This window comes from Silurus aristotelis, assembly GCF_946808225.1.
Source record: "Silurus aristotelis genome assembly, chromosome: 21".
NCBI classification, from domain to species: domain Eukaryota; kingdom Metazoa; phylum Chordata; class Actinopteri; order Siluriformes; family Siluridae; genus Silurus; species Silurus aristotelis.
Genome location: NC_139594.1, coordinates 20906580 through 20931661, shown reverse-complemented (window position 1 = coordinate 20931661; position 25082 = coordinate 20906580). Strand labels below are relative to the sequence as shown.

At 38.9% G+C, this 25082-nt stretch overlaps 2 protein-coding genes and 1 pseudogene across 3 annotated transcripts in view; 1 reads left to right on the top strand and 2 right to left on the bottom strand.

Annotated features, from left to right (window-relative positions):
* Positions 1-25082, top strand: part of LOC310716350 (uncharacterized protein) — a 185513-nt gene that overhangs the window by 84555 nt on the left and 75876 nt on the right.
* The window catches only part of LOC310716476 (uncharacterized protein), a 73814-nt gene that overhangs the window by 13853 nt on the left and 34879 nt on the right, over positions 1-25082 (bottom strand). The window lies entirely within an intron of this gene.
* LOC310716381 (NLR family CARD domain-containing protein 3-like) overlaps positions 16339-25082 on the bottom strand; it is a 19459-nt pseudogene continuing 10715 nt past the window's right edge. The window contains exons 8-9 of the transcript XR_014538249.1: positions 24939-25082; positions 16339-16524 (exon numbers count right to left, since the gene is read on the bottom strand). The exon at positions 24939-25082 is cut by the window's right edge and continues 30 nt beyond it. The product of XR_014538249.1 is annotated as an NLR family CARD domain-containing protein 3-like (transcript). The remainder of the gene's footprint in view (positions 16525-24938) is intronic.

The window sequence follows — 25082 nt, the reverse complement described above, 5'->3', positions numbered from 1 at the left end:
ATTGTTGGTGATTTTAACATTCATTTTGATCATCAGGAAGACTCCTTAAGAGCAGCTGTTGTGTCCATTCTAGATTCAGTTGGAATTAATCAGAATGTTATAGGACCCACTCATAGTGGTGGACACACTCTCGATTTGTTGTTAACATTTGGATTAAAAATAAAAAACGTAGTCATAATTCCACAGTCTGAAGCTATTTCAGACCATTATCTCATCTCTTTTAAAATTTGCCTCAGTCATTGCATTACTACTTCACCACGTTATCGTGTTAAGCGTACTTTCACGTCAGCTACAACAGCGCGTTTTATTAACAATCTTCCAGAAATTACGATATTAGATAGATCTCCGTCTGACCCTGCAGAGCTCGACTGGGCCACTGAACACCTAGAATCAACATTACGTTATACCCTAGATGATGTAGCTCCCCTTAAGACCAAAATGATCAGGGAGAAAAAATTAGCACAGTGGTATAATGATCATACACGCACCTTAAAACAGACCACTCGAAAATTAGAACGTAAATGGCGTCAAACAAAATTAACAGTATTTCAAATAGCATGGAAGGGGAATCTCCTAATTTATAGAAAATCTCTTAGTGCTGCTAGATCAGCATATTTCTCCACCCTCATAGAAAATAACAAGCATAATCCTAGATTTTTATTCAGCACGGTAGCAAAATTAACAGGGAATAAAAGCACTGCACTCACATGCACACCATCATTATGTACTAATGATTTCATGAACTTTTTTAATAATAAAATTGAAAACATCAGGCAAAAAATCCAGACGGTTAATATAAAGCCAAATTATTTTACAAGTAACCCTGTAGACAGCAGTGTAATTATAACAGACAATCAATTACAAAGTTTCACTCCTATTCACGAGAATGACTTAATTTCATTAATTTCCTCATCAAAATCATCAACCTGCATTCTCGATCCCTTGCCTACAAGTTTCTTTAAACAGATCATTCCAGAGGTAATTGAACCTGTTTTAAAAATAATAAACTCTTCCATTAGCACTGGTTTTGTACCAAAATCCTTCAAACTGGCAGTTATCCACCCCCTAATTAAGAAACCTGACCTTGACCCATGTCAGCTGTCCAACTACAGACCAATATCAAATCTCCCCTTCATAGCCAAAATTTTGGAAAAGGTTGTAGCACAGCAGTTATGCTCACACCTACTTATGAATAATATTTTTGAAATGTATCAGTCAGGATTTCGGCCTCATCATAGCACAGAGACGGCGCTAGTTAAGGTGGTAAATGACCTGTTATTGGCCTCTGTCGGATCTCAGAATCCCCTCTGAGACCAAACACCTCAGGAGTGCTCCAAGTTTACCTCTTTGGTTCTTAATTAACACTAACTCGGTCAGAACTCCCAATAAAAGGCCCAGAGACTTGGATGAGAAGGACAGCAAAATACAAGTTTATTTCTTTTCTCTGCAGAGAAGATCAATCACCAAAACAGATATAATCCAAAAGAAAAACTCCTTTTCAGAATAATAGATGCTTGCAAGCGCTTCAAAAGGAAAGTCCCCAAAACCCTAATGGGTGAATCACCTAAGGTGATTTCCACCCTGAACTTTTAGGTAGTTTCCAAAATCAGAGCTCACCAAAAGCTGAAAGTACCAAATAAAATCCCGAAAGAAAGTCTTCAGACCGGTCTTGAAGGTAATCCTACTGCTCAAAAAGAGACTGCTCTTAGAAGAGACTCAAACTCGTCTACGACTCTTCTTCTCTGCTGCGAGCGTCTCTTATTTATGTGCCGGCGCCTCTAGGCGCCTCCTACCTTAATTTACATAGTTCTACTCGAAATCCCATTATTTCTGACCTACCCAATTTTTGGGCCCTTCCTACTCATTATTATGCATCACGTGGTGAATCCTAATTCCCATTATTTTCGTTCCCTCCTGGTTCTTCCTCTTCCCTTCGTCATTTCCTCCACGTGATCCCTCTTACCTATATCCCCTTATTTTCGGGCCTTCTTGGGGTTTTATTTTTTAAAACTTGTCCTATCTTCCTCATTCTTGTCTCAACGCTTGTTTGAGCAACACTATTTTGGACTAGCCTTCAGTTCCTTTGGATATTTTCTTATTTTCTTATTCTTGATTATGCGTAAGTTTCTTCTCTTATTTTACCTTATTATTATATATTTCTCCTTAGACCTTCATTTTAATGCTCTTATGTACCTTTTCCTGCTAATGCTATGGTTATAGTTGATTATATGGCTGTGTGTTAGATATTTTTCTTAAGCTTGGCTGTGCACTAGTTCAGTACCTAGTGTACTGGACTGGTTCTTCCTATTTAGTTGCCACCATGCTGTTCGTTGACCTTGGCCTTGTTTTCTTCTTTCTTTGTGTTATTTCTAGCTCGTTACAAAACCACTAGACGCAAGAGGTCTCACCCTTACTCTAGGGGTTGCACTTCTCCCATTTCTTCCTATCGCCATTTCCAGATCTCCCGTTTGCTTGATGACTTGGACAACTATTTGGTCGACCCTTGTGATGGTCCTGATCGTCCTACTTCTTCCCCTACTGCCCACACCTCTCCTTCTACCGTTGATGTGGGCACTCAGACTGACCCTGTGTTGATTCTGCCTGTCAGTTCTCCTCCTGGGGCTCCCCTCTCATCTGACACTGACAGTGCACCTGATTCTGGGCCTGACTCAGGGCCTAGTTCGCCTGATCTTCGTCAAGGTGCTTCTCCTTCCTATTCCCCTACTTCTCCCTGCAATCCTCCTCATGGGCCCTCTTCTCCTCCTACTCCTTGGGCATCTCCTGACAGTGTCATCATGGTTGAATCTGAGCCTGAGCCTGGCTTTGGGCCTGACCCCTGTGGGTCCCTTTCTTCTGAGCCCTACCATAGTCTGTCTCTTAACAGTCCCTGGCTGGTTTGTCGTCCTTGTCATCTTTTCCCTAAGTGTTCCCACTGGGAGTGTCGTCCTTAATAAACATGGTGGTCTTTTTCTAAATGGTCTCTGTTGTGGTTTCTTTATAAGCAAGCAATAGGCTTTGATTACATTGGTCTAAGGTCAACCTGTTAGGCAGGTTTATTAAAGCAAAGAGTATACTTAGTCTATTAAGTGATACTAAAACAACTTAACTGATAATTACTTTATAGACTTGGTTGTATAGACTTGGTTTGTATCGATGCCTATCAAAAAATTCCACACCTCTGATCAGGGTTTTGTCTCCTTACTTGTTTTGCTCGACCTTAGTGCAGCTTTTGACACCATTGATCACACTATACTACTTGCTAGACTTGAGAACGTTGTTGGAATAAAGGGAACAGCTCTCTCTTGGCTCAGGTCTTATTTGACTGATCGCTATCAGTTTGTTGATGTTAATGGTGAGTTCTCCACACTCTCTGAGGTAAAGTTTGGTGTTCCTCAAGGATCTGTCTTAGGCCCTCTGCTTTTCTCTTTATATATGCTGCCTCTTGGAGAAATTATTCATAAACATGGTATTAGATTCCATTGCTATGCTGATGATACACAGCTATATATTTCAGCAAAGCCAGATGAGAGAGATCAGCTTAACAATGTTAAAAAATGTGTAAAGGACATTAGACAGTGGATGCTCGATAACTTTCTTCTGCTAAACTCAGATAAGACGGAAGTACTTTTACTAGGACCACATGCAGCTAGAAGCAAACTTTCCGATTACCTAACATCTCTGGATGGTGTTTCTGTTTCAGCGTGTACGGCTGTCAAAGACCTTGGTGTGATTATTGACTCGAGTCTTTCCTTTGAGGCTCACGTGAATAATATCACCAGGATCGCCTTCTTTCACCTTAGAAATATTGCTAAAATTAGAAATATGATGTCGTTACAGGATGCAGAAAAACTAGTTCATGCTTTTGTTACTTCTAGATTAGACTACTGTAACGCTTTACTGTCTGGGTGTGCGAGTAGGTGCATAAATAAGCTTCAGTTAGTTCAGAATGCAGCAGCAAGAGTCCTCACTAGATCTAGGAAATATGACCACATCACCCCTGTATTAATCAGTCTACACTGGCTCCCAATCAAATCTCGCATTGATTATAAAATTTTACTACTGACATATAAAGCACTTAATGGTTTTGCACCACCGTATCTGAGTGAACTTCTGTACCAGTATGATCCTCCACGCCTACTTAGATCAAAAGGTGCAGGCTATCTGTTGGTTCCTCCAATAATGAAGATTACAGCAGGGGGCAGATCTTTCTCTTATAAAGCCCTGCAGTTATGGAACAGCCTTCCTATCAGTGTTCGGGACTCAGACACAGTCTCAGTGTTCAAGTCGAGGTTGAAAACATATTTATTCAGTCAAGCCTTTAATCAGTAGATTTTTTCTCAGGTAAAGGCTCAGATCTGGAGGGAACATTGATATAGAGTGTTTGGTGAACTGGGATATTTGTACGCTGTCGTCCCCTCACATTCACGTGTTCACTCAGGTTTGTTGATGGTGGTGTGGTGGGCCGTCTCTTATCCCAGAGATCCCTCATGTCTGTGTTGCCTTCTGGTTCTCCCTTTTAGTTATGCTGCTATAGCGAGTCTTGCCGGAGTCCAAATTGCACAGTGACTTTAACTCTCATGCAACAATAGGTACACTTAATAATCCATATCCTTCTCTTCCTGTCACCCTCTTCTCTCTCTCTCTCTCTCTCTCTCTCTCTCTCTCTCTCTCGGTCGAGTTAAACATGCTCCTGAGGCTCCAGTGACCACTGTTCCTGCCCCTCTCCCCCCCGTGGATCTTCCCACTTCATCCAGGCCTGCCTGGATTGGATGTCAACAGTCTCCTACACTGATGTCAACAGTCTCCTACACTGACTCAGAAATACACTTCGCTTTTGATCATCATCACTGCACCCCGCAACATTGTATACCCGCCACAAATGGACATTTGGTGTAACCCAGATGAGGATGGGTTCCCTCTTGAGTCTGGTTCCTCTCAAGGTTTCTTCCTTATGCCATCTCGGGGAGTTTTTCCTTGCCACAGTCGCCAGTCGCCACCGGCTTGCTCATCAGGGACAAACTTACTCATAAAGAACATATTCATTTTTAATCACCGCATTATCTGTGTAAAGCTGCTTTGAGACAATGTTCATTGTTAAAAGCGCTATACAAATAAAAATGAATTGAATTGAATTGAATGTAGTAAATAACACTAATGAAGTAAATAACACTAATGTAGTAAATAACGCTGATGTAGTAAATAACGCTGATGTAGTAAATAACAGTAATGAAGTAAATATCACTGATGTAGTAAATAACAATAATGTAGTAAATAACACTGATGTAGTAAATAACAGTAATGTAGTAAATAACACTGATGTAGTAAATAACGGTAATGAAGTAAATAACACTAATGTAGTAAATAACACTGATGTAGTAAATAATGCTGATGTAGTAAATAACACTGATGTAGTAAATAACGCTGATGTAGTAAATAACACTGATGTAGTAAATAACGGTAATGAAGTAAATAACACTGATGTAGTAAATAACGGTAATGAAGTAAATAACACTAATGTAGTAAATAACACTGATGTAGTAAATAACAGTAATGTAGTAAATAACACTGATGTAGTAAATAACGGTAATGAAGTAAATAACACTAATGTAGTAAATAACACTGATGTAGTAAATAACACTAATGTAGTAAATAACACTGATGTAGTAAATAACGCTGATGTAGTAAATAACAATAATGTAGTAAATAACGGTAATGAAGTAAATAACACTAATGTAGTAAATAACACTGATGTAGTAAATAACACTGATGTAGTAAATAACGCTAATGAAGTAAATAACACTGATGTAGTAAATAACGGTAATGAAGTAAATAACACTGATGTAGTAAATAACACTGATGTAGTAAATAACACTAATGTAGTAAATAACACTGATGTAGTAAATAACGGTAATGAAGTAAATAACACTAATGTAGTAAATAACACTGATGTAGTAAATAACAATAATGTAGTAAATAACACTGATGTAGTAAATAACGGTAATGAAGTAAATAACACTAATGTAGTAAATAACACTGATGTAGTAAATAACACTAATGTAGTAAATAACACTGATGTAGTAAATAACACTAATGTAGTAAATAACACTGATGTTGTAAATAACGGTAATGTAGTAAATAACACTAATGTAGTAAATAACACTGATGTAGTAAATAACACTAATGTAGTAAATAACACTGATGTAGTAAATAACGGTAATGAAGTAAATAACACTAATGTAGTAAATAACACTGATGTAGTAAATAATGCTGATGTAGTAAATAACACTGATGTAGTAAATAACGCTGATGTAGTAAATAACGGTAATGAAGTAAATAACACTAATGTAGTAAATAACACTGATGTAGTAAATAACGCTGATGTAGTAAATAACAATAATGTAGTAAATAACGGTAATGAAGTAAATAACACTAATGTAGTAAATAACACTGATGTAGTAAATAACACTGATGTAGTAAATAACGCTAATGAAGTAAATAACACTGATGTAGTAAATAACGGTAATGAAGTAAATAACGCTAATGTAGTAAATAACGCTAATGTAGTAAATAACGCTGATGTAGTAAATAACACTGATGTAGTAAATAACGGTAATGAAGTAAATAACGCTAATGTAGTAAATAACGCTAATGTAGTAAATAACGCTGATGTAGTAAATAACACTGATGTAGTAAATAACACTGATGTAGTAAATAACACTAATGTAGGAAATAACAATAATGAAGTGTATAACACTAATGTAGTAAATAACGCTGATGTAGTAAATAACGGTAATGAAGTAAATAACACTAATGTAGTAAATAACGCTGATGTAGTAAATAACGCTAATGGAGTAAATAACGCTAATGTAGTAAATAACTCTGATGTAGTAAATAACACTGATGTAGTAAATAACGCTAATGTAGTAAATTTCATTAATTTCCTCATCAAAATCATCAACCTGCATTCTCGATCCCTTGCCTACAAGTTTCTTTAAACAGATCATTCCAGAGGTAATTGAACCTGTTTTAAAAAGAATAAACTCTTCCATTAGCACTGGTTTTGTACCAAAATCCTTCAAACTGGCAGTTATCCACCCCCTAATTAAGAAACCTGACCTTGACCCATGTCAGCTGTCCAACTACAGACCAATATCAAATCTCCCCTTCATAGCCAAAATTTTGGAAAAGGTTGTAGCACAGCAGTTCTGCTCACACCTACTTATGAATAATATTTTTGAAATGTATCAGTCAGGATTTCGGCCTCATCATAGCACAGAGACGGCGCTAGTTAAGGAGGTAAATGACCTGTTATTGGCCTCTGATCAGGGTTTTGTCTCCTTACTTGTTTTGCTCGACCTTAGTGCAGCTTTTGACACCATTGATCACACTATACTACTTGCTAGACTTGAGAACGTTGTTGGAATAAAGGGAACAGCTCTCTCTTGGCTCAGGTCTTATTTGACTGATCGCTATCAGTTTGTTGATGTTAATGGTGAGTTCTCCACACTCTCTGAGGTAAAGTTTGGTGTTCCTCAAGGATCTGTCTTAGGCCCTCTGCTTTTCTCTTTATATATGCTGCCTCTTGAAGAAATTATTCATAAACATGGTATTAGATTCCATTGCTATGCTGATGATACACAGCTATATATTTCAGCAAAGCCAGATGAGAGAGATCAGCTTAACAATGTTAAAAAATGTGTAAAGGACATTAGACAGTGGATGCTCGATAACTTTCTTCTGCTAAACTCAGATAAGACGGAAGTACTTTTACTAGGACCACATGCAGCTAGAAGCAAACTTTCCGATTACCTAACATCTCTGGATGGTGTTTCTGTTTCAGCGTGTACGGCTGTCAAAGACCTTGGTGTGATTATTGACTCGAGTCTTTCCTTTGAGGCTCACGTGAATAATATCACCAGGATCGCCTTCTTTCACCTTAGAAATATTGCTAAAATTAGAAATATGATGTCGTTACAGGATGCAGAAAAACTAGTTCATGCTTTTGTTACTTCTAGATTAGACTACTGTAACGCTTTACTGTCTGGGTGTGCGAGTAGGTGCAAAAATAAGCTTCAGTTAGTTCAGAATGCAGCAGCAAGAGTCCTCACTAGATCTAGGAAATATGACCACATCACCCCTGTATTAATCAGTCTACACTGGCTCCCAATCAAATCTCGCATTGATTATAAAATTTTACTACTGACATATAAAGCACTTAATGGTCTCGGACCACCGTATCTGAGTGAACTTCTGTACCAGTATGATCCTCCACGCCTACTTAGATCAAAAGGTGCAGGCTATCTGTTGGTTCCTCCAATAATGAAGATTACAGCAGGGGGCAGATCTTTCTCTTATAAAGCCCCGCAGTTATGGAACAGCCTTCCTATCAGTGTTCGGGACTCAGACACAGTCTCAGTGTTCAAGTCGAGGTTGAAAACATATTTATTCAGTCAAGCCTTTAATCAGTAGATTTTTTCTCAGGTAAAGGCTCAGATCTGGAGGGAACATTGATATAGAGTGTTTGGTGAACTGGGATATTTGTACGCTGTCGTCCCCTCACATTCACGTGTTCACTCAGGTTTGTTGATGGTGGTGTGGTGGGCCGTCTCTTATCCCAGAGATCCCTCATGTCTGTGTTGCCTTCTGGTTCTCCCTTTTAGTTATGCTGCTATAGCGAGTCTTGCCGGAGTCCAAACTGCACAGTGACTTTAACTCTCATGCAACAATAGGTACACTTAATAATCCATATCCTTCTCTTCCTGTCACCCTCTTCTCTCTCTCTCTCTCTCTCTCTCTCTCGGTCGAGTTAAACATGCTCCTGAGGCTCCAGTGACCACTGTTCCTGCCCCTCTCCCCCCCGTGGATCTTCCCACTTCATCCAGGCCTGCCTGGATTGGATGTCAACAGTCTCCTACACTGATGTCAACAGTCTCCTACACTGACTCAGAAATACACTTCGCTTTTGATCATCATCACTGCACCCCGCAACATTGTATACCCGCCACAAATGGACATTCGGTGTAACCCAGATGAGGATGGGTTCCCTCTTGAGTCTGGTTCCTCTCAAGGTTTCTTCCATATGCCATCTCGGGGAGTTTTTCCTTGCCACAGTCGCCAGTCGCCACCGGCTTGCTCATCAGGGACAAACTTTCTCATAAAGAACATATTCATTTTTAATCACCGCATTATCTGTGTAAAGCTGCTTTGAGACAATGTTCATTGTTAAAAGCGCTATACAAATAAAAATGAATTTAATTGAATTTAATTTAGTTATTCATCAACACATCAACAACACATTTGCATTTCAATATCACAGTAATATCAATAACACATTTGAGCTTAATCACATATCATTCACATACACATTTGCATTAGACCCCGGGGGCCCCCCAACCACTGCTTCCGTGCAGCCCCTGGCTGTTTCACCGCCAGTAATTCAAACCACCTGACTATACCGTCAGCCCTAGCTGTTTCACCGCTAGTATCTTTTTATCCCACTGCTATACCACAGTGCCTGACTATCCCGTCAGCCCTGGCTGATTCACCGCCAGTAATCTTTATCTCTTCACTTACTTAGCTAATTTTTCGCTGTTTTCCACAATCCAAGCCTCTCTTTTTGCCTTGGTTCTTGGCTTTGGGTCAGGTGCCGTTCACCCTTCTCCGGGGCCACCCCACCACAGCAGGCCACAGATATATCAAATTACACAGACTTTATATTTCAAAAAGGTGTCTGCTTACCTTGATCTGTTTTTAGGCCGGCTTCTGTAGACTGCTGGGTAAGTGGTCCCTGGATCAGGCTTTCAGGCTACCTGGTTCGATCCCTTGGAGAAGCTCCCGGGTTTCGGCACCAATAAAATGTCGGATCTCAGAATCCCCTCTGAGACCAAACACCTCAGGAGTGCTCCAAGTTTACCTCTTTGGTTCTTAATTAACACTAACTCGGTCAGAACTCCCAATAAAAGGCCCAGAGACTTGGATGAGAAGGACAGCAAAATACAAGTTTATTTCTTTTCTCTGCAGAGAAGATCAATCACCAAAACAGATATAATCCAAAAGAAAAACTCCTTTTCAGAATAATAGATGCTTGCAAGCGCTTCAAAAGGAAAGTCCCCAAAACCCTAATGGGTGAATCACCTAAGGTGATTTCCACCCTGAACTTTTAGGTAGTTTCCAAAATCAGAGCTCACCAAAAGCTGAAAGTACCAAATAAAATCCCGAAAGAAAGTCTTCAGACCGGTCTTGAAGGTAATCCTACTGCTCAAAAAGAGACTGCTCTTAGAAGAGACTCAAACTCGTCTACGACTCTTCTTCTCTGCTGCGAGCGTCTCTTATTTATGTGCCGGCGCCTCTAGGCGCCTCCTACCTTAATTTACATAGTTCTACTCGAAATCCCATTATTTCTGACCTACCCAATTTTTGGGCCCTTCCTACTCATTATTATGCATCACGTGGTGAATCCTAATTCCCATTATTTTCGTTCCCTCCTGGTTCTTCCTCTTCCCTTCGTCATTTCCTCCACGTGTTTCCTCTTACCTATATCCCCTTATTTTCGGGCCTTCTTGGGGTTTTATTTTTTAAAACTTGTCCTATCTTCCTCATTCTTGTCTTAACGCTTGTTTGAGCAACACTATTTTGGACTAGCCTTCAGTTCCTTTGGATATTTTCTTATTTTCTTCTTCTTGATTATGCGTAAGTTTCTTCTCTTATTTTACCTTATTCTATGATTATATATTTCTCCTTAGACCTTCATTTTAATGCTCTTATGTACCTTTTCCTGCTAATGCTATGGTTATAGTTGATTATATGGCTGTGTGTTAGATATTTTTCTTAAGCTTGGCTGTGCACTAGTTCAGTACCTAGTGTACTGGACTGGTTCTTCCTATTTAGTTGCCACCATGCTGTTCGTTGACCTTGGCCTTGTTTTCTTCTTTCTTTGTGTTATTTCTAGCTCGTTACAAAACCACTAGACGCAAGAGGTCTCACCCTTACTCTAGGGGTTGCACTTCTCCCATTTCTTCCTATCGCCATTTCCAGATCTCCCGTTTGCTTGATGACTTGGACAACTATTTGGTCGACCCTTGTGATGGTCCTGATCGTCCTACTTCTTCCCCTACTGCCCACACCTCTCCTTCTACCGTTGATGTGGGCACTCAGACTGACCCTGTGTTGATTCTGCCTGTCAGTTCTCCTCCTGGGGCTCCCCTCTCATCTGACACTGACAGTGCACCTGATTCTGGGCCTGACTCAGGGCCTAGTTCGCCTGATCTTCGTCAAGGTGCTTCTCCTTCCTATTCCCCTACTTCTCCCTGCAATCCTCCTCATGGGCCCTCTTCTCCTCCTACTCCTTGGGCATCTCCTGACAGTGTCATCATGGTTGAATCTGAGCCTGAGCCTGGCTTTGGGCCTGACCCCTGTGGGTCCCTTTCTTCTGAGCCCTACCATAGTCTGTCTCTTAACAGTCCCTGGCTGGTTTGTCGTCCTTGTCATCTTTTCCCTAAGTGTTCCCACTGGGAGTGTCGTCCTTAATAAACATGGTGGTCTTTTTCTAAATGGTCTCTGTTGTGGTTTCTTTATAAGCAAGCAATAGGCTTTGATTACATTGGTCTAAGGTCAACCTGTTAGGCAGGTTTATTAAAGCAAAGAGTATACTTAGTCTATTAAGTGATACTAAAACAACTTAACTGATAATTACTTTATAGACTTGGTTGTATAGACTTGGTTTGTATCGATGCCTATCAAAAAATTCCACACCTCTGATCAGGGTTTTGTCTCCTTACTTGTTTTGCTCGACCTTAGTGCAGCTTTTGACACCATTGATCACACTATACTACTTGCTAGACTTGAGAACGTTGTTGGAATAAAGGGAACAGCTCTCTCTTGGCTCAGGTCTTATTTGACTGATCGCTATCAGTTTGTTGATGTTAATGGTGAGTTCTCCACACTCTCTGAGGTAAAGTTTGGTGTTCCTCAAGGATCTGTCTTAGGCCCTCTGCTTTTCTCTTTATATATGCTGCCTCTTGGAGAAATTATTCATAAACATGGTATTAGATTCCATTGCTATGCTGATGATACACAGCTATATATTTCAGCAAAGCCAGATGAGAGAGATCAGCTTAACAATGTTAAAAAATGTGTAAAGGACATTAGACAGTGGATGCTCGATAACTTTCTTCTGCTAAACTCAGATAAGACGGAAGTACTTTTACTAGGACCACATGCAGCTAGAAGCAAACTTTCCGATTACCTAACATCTCTGGATGGTGTTTCTGTTTCAGCGTGTACGGCTGTCAAAGACCTTGGTGTGATTATTGACTCGAGTCTTTCCTTTGAGGCTCACGTGAATAATATCACCAGGATCGCCTTCTTTCACCTTAGAAATATTGCTAAAATTAGAAATATGATGTCGTTACAGGATGCAGAAAAACTAGTTCATGCTTTTGTTACTTCTAGATTAGACTACTGTAACGCTTTACTGTCTGGGTGTTGGAGTAAGTGCATAAATAAGCTTCAGTTATGCAGCAGCAAGAGTCCTCACTAGATCTAGGAAATATGACCACATCACCCCTGTATTAATCAGTCTACACTGGCTCCCAATCAAATCTCGCATTGATTATAAAATTTTACTACTGACATATAAAGCACTTAATGGTTTTGCACCACCGTATCTGAGTGAACTTCTGTACCAGTATGATCCTCCACGCCTACTTAGATCAAAAGGTGCAGGCTATCTGTTGGTTCCTCCAATAATGAAGATTACAGCAGGGGGCAGATCTTTCTCTTATAAAGCCCCGCAGTTATGGAACAGCCTTCCTATCAGTGTTCGGGACTCAGACACAGTCTCAGTGTTCAAGTCGAGGTTGAAAACATATTTATTCAGTCAAGCCTTTAATCAGTAGATTTTTTCTCAGGTAAAGGCTCAGATCTGGAGGGAACATTGATATAGAGTGTTTGGTGAACTGGGATATTTGTACGCTGTCGTCCCCTCACATTCACGTGTTCACTCAGGTTTGTTGATGGTGGTGTGGTGGGCCGTCTCTTATCCCAGAGATCCCTCATGTCTGTGTTGCCTTCTGGTTCTCCCTTTTAGTTATGCTGCTATAGCGAGTCTTGCCGGAGTCCAAACTGCACAGTGACTTTAACTCTCATGCAACAATAGGTACACTTAATAATCCATATCCTTCTCTTCCTGTCACCCTCTTCTCTCTCTCTCTCTCTCTCTCTCTCTCTCTCTCTCTCTCTCTCTCTCTCTCTCTCTCTCGGTCGAGTTAAACATGCTCCTGAGGCTCCAGTGACCACTGTTCCTGCCCCTCTCCCCCCCGTGGATCTTCCCACTTCATCCAGGCCTGCCTGGATTGGATGTCAACAGTCTCCTACACTGATGTCAACAGTCTCCTACACTGACTCAGAAATACACTTCGCTTTTGATCATCATCACTGCACCCCGCAACATTGTATACCCGCCACAAATGGACATTCGGTGTAACCCAGATGAGGATGGGTTCCCTCTTGAGTCTGGTTCCTCTCAAGGTTTCTTCCTTATGCCATCTCGGGGAGTTTTTCCTTGCCACAGTCGCCAGTCGCCACCGGCTTGCTCATCAGGGACAAACTTACTCATAAAGAACATATTCATTTTTAATCACCGCATTATCTGTGTAAAGCTGCTTTGAGACAATGTTCATTGTTAAAAGCGCTATACAAATAAAAATGAATTGAATTGAATTGAATGTAGTAAATAACACTAATGAAGTAAATAACACTAATGTAGTAAATAACGCTGATGTAGTAAATAACGCTGATGTAGTAAATAACACTGATGTAGTAAATAACAATAATGTAGTAAATAACGGTAATGAAGTAAATAACACTAATGTAGTAAATAACACTAATGTAGTAAATAACAATAATGTAGTAAATAACGGTAATGAAGTAAATAACACTAATGTAGTAAATAACACTGATGTAGTAAATAACGGTAATGAAGTAAATAACACTAATGTAGTAAATAACACTGATGTAGTAAATAACACTGATGTAGTAAATAACACTGATGTAGTAAATAACGGTAATGAAGTAAATAACACTAATGTAGTAAATAACACTGATGTAGTAAATAATGCTGATGTAGTAAATAACGCTGATGTAGTAAATAACGCTGATGTAGTAAATAACACTGATGTAGTAAATAACGGTAATGAAGTAAATAACACTAATGTAGTAAATAACACTGATGTAGTAAATAACACTGATGTAGTAAATAACGGTAATGAAGTAAATAACACTGATGTAGTAAATAACACTGATGTAGTAAATAACGCTAATGAAGTAAATAACACTGATGTAGTAAATAACGGTAATGAAGTAAATAACACTGATGTAGTAAATAACTCTAATGTAGTAAATAACACTGATGTAGTAAATAACGGTAATGAAGTAAATAACACTAATGTAGTAAATAACACTGATGTAGTAAATAACAATAATGTAGTAAATAACACTGATGTAGTAAATAACGGTAATGAAGTAAATAACACTAATGTAGTAAATAACACTGATGTAGTAAATAACAATAATGTAGTAAATAACACTAATGTAGTAAATAACACTGATGTAGTAAATAACGGTAATGAAGTAAATAACACTAATGTAGTAAATAACACTGATGTAGTAAATAATGCTGATGTAGTAAATAACACTGATGTAGTAAATAACACTGATGTAGTAAATAACGCTGATGTAGTAAATAACGCTAATGTAGTAAATAACATGGATGTAGTAAATAACGCTGACGTAGTAAATAACGCTAATGTAGTAAATAACACTGATGTAGTAAATAACACTGACGTAGTAAATAACGCTGATGAAGTAAATAACGCTAAAGTAGTAAATAACACTGATGAAGTAAATAACGCTAAAGTAGTAAATAACGCTAATGTAGTAAATAACATTGATGTATTAAAAAACGCTAATGTAGTAAATAACGCTGATGTAGTAAATAACACTGATGTAGTAAATAACACTAATGTAGTAAATAACGCTAATGTAGTAAATAACGCTGATGTAGTAAATAATAACACTGATGTAGTAAATAACACTAATGTAGTAAATAACTCTGATGTAGTAAATAACGCTAATGTAGTAAATAACGCTGATGTAGTAAATAATAACGCTGATGTAGTAAATAACGCTGATGTAGTAAATAACACTGATGTAGTAAATAACGGTAATGAAGTAAATAACGCTGATGTAGTAAATAACGCTGATGTGGTAAATAACACTGATGTAGTAAATAACACTGATGTAGTAAATAACGCTGATGTAGTAAATAACGCTAATGTAGTAAATAACATGGATGTAGTAAATAACGCTGATGTAGTAAATAACACTGATGTAGTAAATAACGGTAATGAAGTAAATAACGCTGATGTAGTAAATAACGCTGATGTGGTAAATAACGCTGATGTAGTAAATAACGCTGATGTAGTAAATAACGCTAATGTAGTAAATAACACTGATGTAGTAAATAACGCTAATGTAGTAAATAACACTGATGTAGTAAATAACACTGATGTAGTAAATAACACTGATGTAGTAAATAACGCTAATGTAGTAAATAACACTGATGTAGTAAATAACGCTAATGTAGTAAATAACACTGATGTAGTAAATAACGCTGATGTAGTAAATAACGCTAATGTAGTAAATAACACTGATGTAGTAAATAACGCTAATGTAGTAAATAACACTGATGTAGTAAATAACACTGATGTAGTAAATAACACTGATGTAGTAAATAACGCTGATGTAGTAAATAACGCTGATGTAGTAAATAACGCTAATGTAGTAAATAACACTGATGTAGTAAATAACGCTAATGTAGTAAATAACACTGATGTAGTAAATAACACTGATGTAGTAAATAACACTGATGTAGTAAATAACGCTGATGTAGTAAATAACGCTGATGTAGTAAATAACACTGATGTAGTAAATAACGCTAATGTAGTAAATAACACTGATGTAGTAAATAACACTGATGTAGTAAATAACGCTAATGTAGTAAATAACACTGATGTAGTAAATAACGCTAATGTAGTAAATAACACTGATGTAGTAAATAACGCTAATGTAGTAAATAACACTGATGTAGTAAATAACACTAATGTAGTAAATAACGCTAATGTAGTAAATAACGCTGACGTAGTAAATAACGCTGATGTAGTAAATAACGCTGATGAAGTAAATAACGCTAAAGTAGTAAATAACACTGATGAAGTAAATAACGCTAAAGTAGTAAATAACACTAATCATTACATCAGTTTCAGTGGTTATATAAAACAGATTATTACTCACTTCAGTGTCTGTAGTTTGTTACATTTATCATTCTTCAGATCAGAGAGACACTTCACTCCTGAGTCTCCTACTTTATTCTCAGACAGATCCAGTTCTCTCAGGTGTGAGGGGTTTGATCTCAGAGCTGAAGCGAGAGCAGCACAGCCTTCATCTGATACTCCACAATTACACAACCTGCAGATACACAATGACACACACTTTACTCTCTCAGTTTCTACACATTACACATCCTTTGTGTGTTCTTTCCACTAGAAAGCGAGAGAGAGAGAGAGAGAGAGAGAGAGAGAGAGAGAGAGAGAGAGAGAGGAGAGAGCAGGCAGGAGAGAGGGGGAGGGGGGGATGGAAGAGAGAGCAGGAGGGAGCGGGAGGGAGGGAGGAGAGAGCAGGAAGGAAGGAGAGGGATGGATTGATGAAGGAGAAACAAATGGAGAGAGGGAGGGAGGCAAGGAGAGGAAGGGAGACTTTTATGACTTTTACAAAACTTTATTTACACAAGTCACATATAAAATTCAGGGTGACTTAATAAATTTAAATAAATAAATAAATAAATAAATAAATAAATAAATAAATAAATACATATGCTTTTAGATGGTTTCATAATTTAGTAAAATATGAGTGATCACTTCAGTTCTTGTGTAAAGTTTAGTTTTCTTCTGTAACAAAGCACAAAGCATTCTCCCAACACCACACACATTTAAACACATCCATATCATTCATACACACTAACACCACTGACCATCACACTAACACCACTGACCATCACACTTACATCACTGACCATCACACTAACACCACTGACCATCACACTCACATCACTGACCATTACACTCACCACTGATCATCACACTCACATCACTGACCATCACACTCATCACTGACCATCACACTCACCACTGATCATCACACTCACATCACTGACCATCACACTCATTACTGACCATCACACTCACATCACTGACCATCACACTCACATCACTGACCATCACACTCACATCACTGACCATCACACACACATCACTGACTATTACAGTCATTACTGACCATCACACACACATCACTGACAATCACACTCATTACTGACCATCACACTTACATCACTGACAATCACACTCAATAATGACCATCACACTCACATCACTGACCATCACACTCACATCACTGACCATAACACTCACATCACTGACCATCACACTCACATCACTGACCATCACACTCAATAATGACCATCACACTCACATCACTGACCATCACACTCACATCACTGACCATAACACTCACATCACTGACCATCACACACACATCACTGACTATCACACTCATTACTGACCATCATACTTACATCACTGACAATCACACTCTCATCACTGACCATCACACTCATTAATGACCATCACACTCACATCACTGACCATCACACTCACATCACTGACCATCACACTCATCACTGACCATCACACTCATTACTGACTATTACACACACATCACTGACCATCCCACTCACATCACTGACCATCACAGTCATCACTGACCATCACACTCATTACTGACCATCACACACACATCACTGACCATCACACTCATTACTGACCATCACACTCATTACTGACCATCACACACACACATCACTGACCATCCCACTCACATCACTGACCATCACAACCATTACTAACCATCACACACTCATCACTGAACATCACACTCATTACTGACCATCACACTCACATCACTGATCATCACACTCATCACTGACCATCACACTCTCATCACTGACCATCACACTCATTACTGACCATCACACTCACATCACTGACCATCACACTCATTACTGACCATCACACTCACATCACTGACCATCACACTCATCACTGACCATCACACTAATTACTGACCATCACACTCACATCACTGACCATCACACTCACATCACTGACCATCACACTCATCACTGACTATTACACTCACATCACTGACCATCACACTCATCACTGACCATCAAACTCATCACTGACTATTACACTCACATCACTGACCATCACACTCACATCACTGACCATCACACTCACATCACTGACCATCACACTCACATCACTGACCATCTGCCTCGTCACATTCACATTTATATCAACACTTTTGTACATTTATTATATATTAGAAACTAAAACAATACAAAAGTCAATAAAAAGTCATGATTATAAAAAGATACAAATTAAATCAACACTCATTTAAACTAAAAAAACAAAAGTAAAAAATAAAACTATAAAACTATAAAGTTCCTCCTCAGAACATTGATGCTGAACCTAAAAGCTCTGCTTCAGTCTCACTATTAGAGAATGTGTGTTACTTAGGAACAGGTCATGTGACTCTCAGAGAGATGATCTTACCTCAGTATCTCCAGTTTACATTGAGGATTCTCCAGTACTTTATTTACACAAGTCACATATCATAAAATTCAGGGTGACTTAATAAATTAAATAAAATAAAATAAATAAATAAATAAATAAATAAATAAATAAATAAATAAATAAATAAATAAATACATATGCTTTAAGATGGTTTCATAATTTAGTAAAATATGAGTGATCACTTCAGTTCTTGTGTAAAGTTTAGTTTTCCTTCTGTAACAAAGCACAAAGCATTCTCCCAAAACCACACACATTTAAACACATCCATATCATTCATACACACTAACACCACTGACCATCACACTAACACCACTGACCATCACACTTACTTTACTGACCATCACACTCACATCACTGACCATTACACTCACCACTGATCATCACACTCACATCACTGACCATCACACTCATCACTGACCATCACACTCACCACTGATCATCACACTCACATCACTGACCATCACACTCATCACTGACCATCACACTCATCTCTGACCATCACACTCACATCACTGACCATCACACTCATCACTGACCATCACACTCATCACTGACCATCACACTCTCATCACTGACCATCACACACATTACTGACCGTTACACTTATCACTGACCATAACACTCATTACTGACCATCACACTCATTACTGACCATCACACACACACATCACTGACCATCACACTCATTACTGACCATCACACTCACATCACTGACCATCACACTCACATCACTGACCATCACACTCACATCACTGACCATCACACACACATCACTGACTATTACACTCATTACTGACCATCACACACACATCACTGACAATCACACTCATTACTGACCATCACACTTACATCACTGACAATCACACTCAATAATGACCATCACACTCACATCACTGACCATCACACTCACATCACTGACCATAACACTCACATCACTGACCATCACACTCACATCACTGACCATCACACTCAATAATGACCATCACACTCACATCACTGACCATCACACTCACATCACTGACCATAACACTCACATCACTGACCATCACACACACATCACTGACTATCACACTCATTACTGACCATCATACTTACATCACTGACAATCACACTCTCATCACTGACCATCACACTCATTAATGACCATCACACTCACATCACTGACCATCACACTCACATCACTGACCATCACACTCATTACTGACCATTACACACACATCACTGACCATCCCACTCACATCACTGACCATCACAGTCATCACTGACCATCACACTCATTACTGACCATCACACACACATCACTGACCATCACACTCATTACTGACCATCACACTCACATCACTGACCATCCCACTCACATCACTGACCATCACAACCATTACTAACCATCACACACTCATCACTGAACATCACACTCATTACTGACCATCACACTCACATCACTGATCATCACACTCATCACTGACCATCACACTCTCATCACTGACCATCACACTCATCACTGACCATCACACTCACATCACTGACCATCACACTCATCACTGACCATCACACTAATTACTGACCATCACACTAATTACTGACCATCACACTAATTACTGACCATCACACTAATTACTGACCATCACACTCACATCACTGACCATCACACTCACATCACTGACCATCACACTCATCACTGACTATTACACTCACATCACTGACCATCACACTCATCACTGACCATCAAACTCATCACTGACTATTACACTCACATCACTGACCATCACACTCACATCACTGACCATCACACTCACATCACTGACCATCACACTCACATCACTGACCATCTGCCTCGTCACATTCACATTTATATCAACACTTTTGTACATTTATTATATATTAGAAACTAAAACAATACAAAAGTCAATAAAAAGTCATGATTATAAAAAGATACAAATTAAATCAACACTCATTTAAACTAAAAAACAAAAGTAAAAAAATAAAACTATAAAACTATAAAGTTCCTCCTCAGAACATTGATGCTGAACCTAAAAGCTCTGCTTCAGTCTCACTATTAGAGAATGTGTGTTACTTAGGAGCAGGTCATGTGACTCTCAGAGAGATGATCTTACCTCAGTATCTCCAGTTTACATTGAGGATTCTCCAGTACTTTATTTACACAAGTCACATATCATAAAATTCAGGGTGACTTAATAATTTAAATAAAATAAAATAAATAAATAAATAAATAAATAAATAAATAAATAAATAAATAAATAAATAAATAAATAAATACATATGCTTTAAGATGGTTTCATAATTTAGTAAAATATGAGTGATCACTTCAGTTCTTGTGTAAAGTTTAGTTTTCCTTCTGTAACAAAGCACAAAGCATTCTCCCAACACCACACACATTTAAACACATCCATATCATTCATACACACTAACACCACTGACCATCACACTAACACCACTGACCATCACACTAACACCACTGACCATCACACTTACATCACTGACCATCACACTAACACCACTGAACATCACACTCACATCACTGACCATTACACTCACCACTGATCATCACACTCACATCACTGACCATCACACTCATCACTGACCATCACACTCATCACTGACCATCACACTCATCACTGACCATCACACTCTCATCACTGACCATCACACACATTACTGACCGTTACACTTATCACTGACCATCACACTCATTACTGACCATCACACTCATTACTGACCATTACACACACACATCACTGACCATCACACTCATTACTGACCATCACACTCACATCACTGACCATCACACTCACATCACTGACCATCACACTCACATCACTGACCATCACACACACATCACTGACTATTACACTTATTACTGACCATCACACACACATCACTGACAATCACACTCATTACTGACCATCACACTTACATCACTGACAATCACACTCTCATCACTGACCATCACACTCAATAATGACCATCACACTCACATCACTGACCATCACACTCACATCACTGACCATAACACTCACATCACTGACCATCACACTCACATCACTGACCATCACACTCATCACTGACCATCACACTCATTACTGACCATTACACACACATCACTGACCATCCCACTCACATCACTGACCATCACAGTCATCACTGACCATCACACTCATTACTGACCATCACACACACATCACTGACCATCACACTCATTACTGACCATCCCACTCACATCACTGACCATCACACTCATTACTGACCATCACACACTCATCACTGAACATCACACTCATTACTGACCATCACACTCATTACTGACCATCACACTCACATCACTGATCATCACACTCATTACTGACCATCACACTCTCATCACTGACCATCACACTCATTACTGACCATCACACTCACATCACTGACCATCACACTCATCACTGACCATCACACTAATTTCTGACCATCACACTCACATCACTGACCATAACACTCACATCACTGACCATCACACTCACATCACTGACCATCACACTCAATAATGACCATCACACTCACATCACTGACCATCACACTCACATCACTGACCATTACACACACATCACTGACCATCCCACTCACATCACTGACCATCACAGTCATCACTGAACATCACACTCATTACTGACCATCACACTCACATCACTGATCATCACACTCATCACTGACCATCACACTCTCATCACTGACCATCACACTCATTACTGACCATCACACTCACATCACTGACCATCACACTCATCACTGACCATCACACTAATTACTGACCATCACACTAATTACTGACCATCACACTAATTACTGACCATCACACTCACATCACTGACCATCACACTCACATCACTGACCATCACACTCATCACTGACTATTACACTCACATCACTGACCATCACACTCATCACTGACCATCAAACTCATCACTGACTATTACACTCACATCACTGACCATCACACTCACATCACTGACCATCACACTCACATCACTGACCATCACACTCACATCACTGACCATCTGCCTCGTCACATTCACATTTATATCAACACTTTTGTACATTTATTATATATTAGAAACTAAAACAATACAAAAGTCAATAAAAAGTCATGATTATAAAAAGATACAAATTAAATCAACACTCATTTAAACTAAAAAACAAAAGTAAAAAATAAAACTATAAAACTATAAAGTTCCTCCTCAGAACATTGATGCTGAACCTAAAAGCTCTGCTTCAGTCTCACTATTAGAGAATGTGTGTTACTTAGGAGCAGGTCATGTGACTCTCAGAGAGATGATCTTACCTCAGTATCTCCAGTTTACATTGAGGATTCTCCAGTACTTTATTTACACAAGTCACATATCATAAAATTCAGGGTGACTTAATAAATTAAATAAAATAAAATAAATAAATAAATAAATAAATAAATAAATAAATACATATGCTTTAAGATGGTTTCATAATTTAGTAAAATATGAGTGATCACTTCAGTTCTTGTGTAAAGTTTAGTTTTCCTTCTGTAACAAAGCACAAAGCATTCTCCCAAAACCACACACATTTAAACACATCCATATCATTCATACACACTAACACCACTGACCATCACACTAACACCACTGACCATCACACTTACATCACTGACCATCACACTAACACCACTGACCATCACACTCACATCACTGACCATTACACTCACCACTGATCATCACACTCACATCACTGACCATCACACTCTCATCACTGACCATCACACTCACCACTGATCATCACACTCACATCACTGACCATCACACTCTCATCACTGACCATCACACACATTACTGACCGTTACACTTATCACTGACCATCACACTCATTACTGACCATCACACTCATTACTGACCATCACACACACACATCACTGACCATCACACTCATTACTGACCATCACACTCACATCACTGACCATCACACTCACATCACTGACCATCACACACACATCACTGACTATTACACTTATTACTGACCATCACACACACATCACTGACAATCACACTCATTACTGACCATCACACTTACATCACTGACAATCACACTCTCATCACTGACCATCACACTCAATAATGACCATCACACTCACATCACTGACCATCACACTCACATCACTGACCATAACACTCACATCACTGACCATCACACTCACATCACTGACCATCACACTCATCACTGACCATCACACTCATTACTGACCATTACACACACATCACTGACCATCCCACTCACATCACTGACCATCACAGTCATCACTGACCATCACACTCATTACTGACCATCACACACACATCACTGACCATCACACTCATTACTGACCATCCCACTCACATCACTGACCATCACACTCATTACTGACCATCACACACTCATCACTGAACATCACACTCATTACTGACCATCACACTCATTACTGACCATCACACTCACATCACTGATCATCACACTCATTACTGACCATCACACACTCATCACTGAACATCACACTCATTACTGACCATCAAACTCATTACTGACCATCACACTCTCATCACTGACCATCACACTCATTACTGACCATCACACTCATTACTGACCATCACACTCATCACTGACCATCACACTAATTTCTGACCATCACACTCACATCACTGACCATCACACTCACATCACTGACCATCACACTCATCACTGACTATTACACTCACATCACTGACCATCACACTCATCACTGACCATCACACTCATCACTGACCATCAAACTCATCACTGACTATTACACTCACATCACTGACCATCACACTCACATCACTGACCATCACACTCACATCACTGACATCACTGACCATCACACTCACATCACTGACCATCTGCCTCGTCACATTCACATTTATATCAACACTTTTGTACATTTATTAGATATTAGAAACTAAAACAATACAAAAGTCAATAAAAAGTCATGATTATAAAAAGATACAAATTAAATCAACACTCATTTAAACTAAAAAACAAAAGTAAAAAATAAAACTATAAACTTCCTCCTCAGAACATTGATGCTGAACCTAAAAGCTCTGCTTCAGTCTCACTATTAGAGAATGTGTTACTGAGGAGCAGGTCATGTGACTCTCAGAGAGATGATCTTACCTCAGTATCTCCAGTTTACAGTGAGGATTCTCCAGTACAGCAGAGAGACACTTCACTCCTGAGTCTCCTACTTTATTCTCAGAAAGATCCAGTTTTCTCAGGTGTGAGGGGTTTGATCTCAGAGCTGAAGCGAGAGCAGCACAG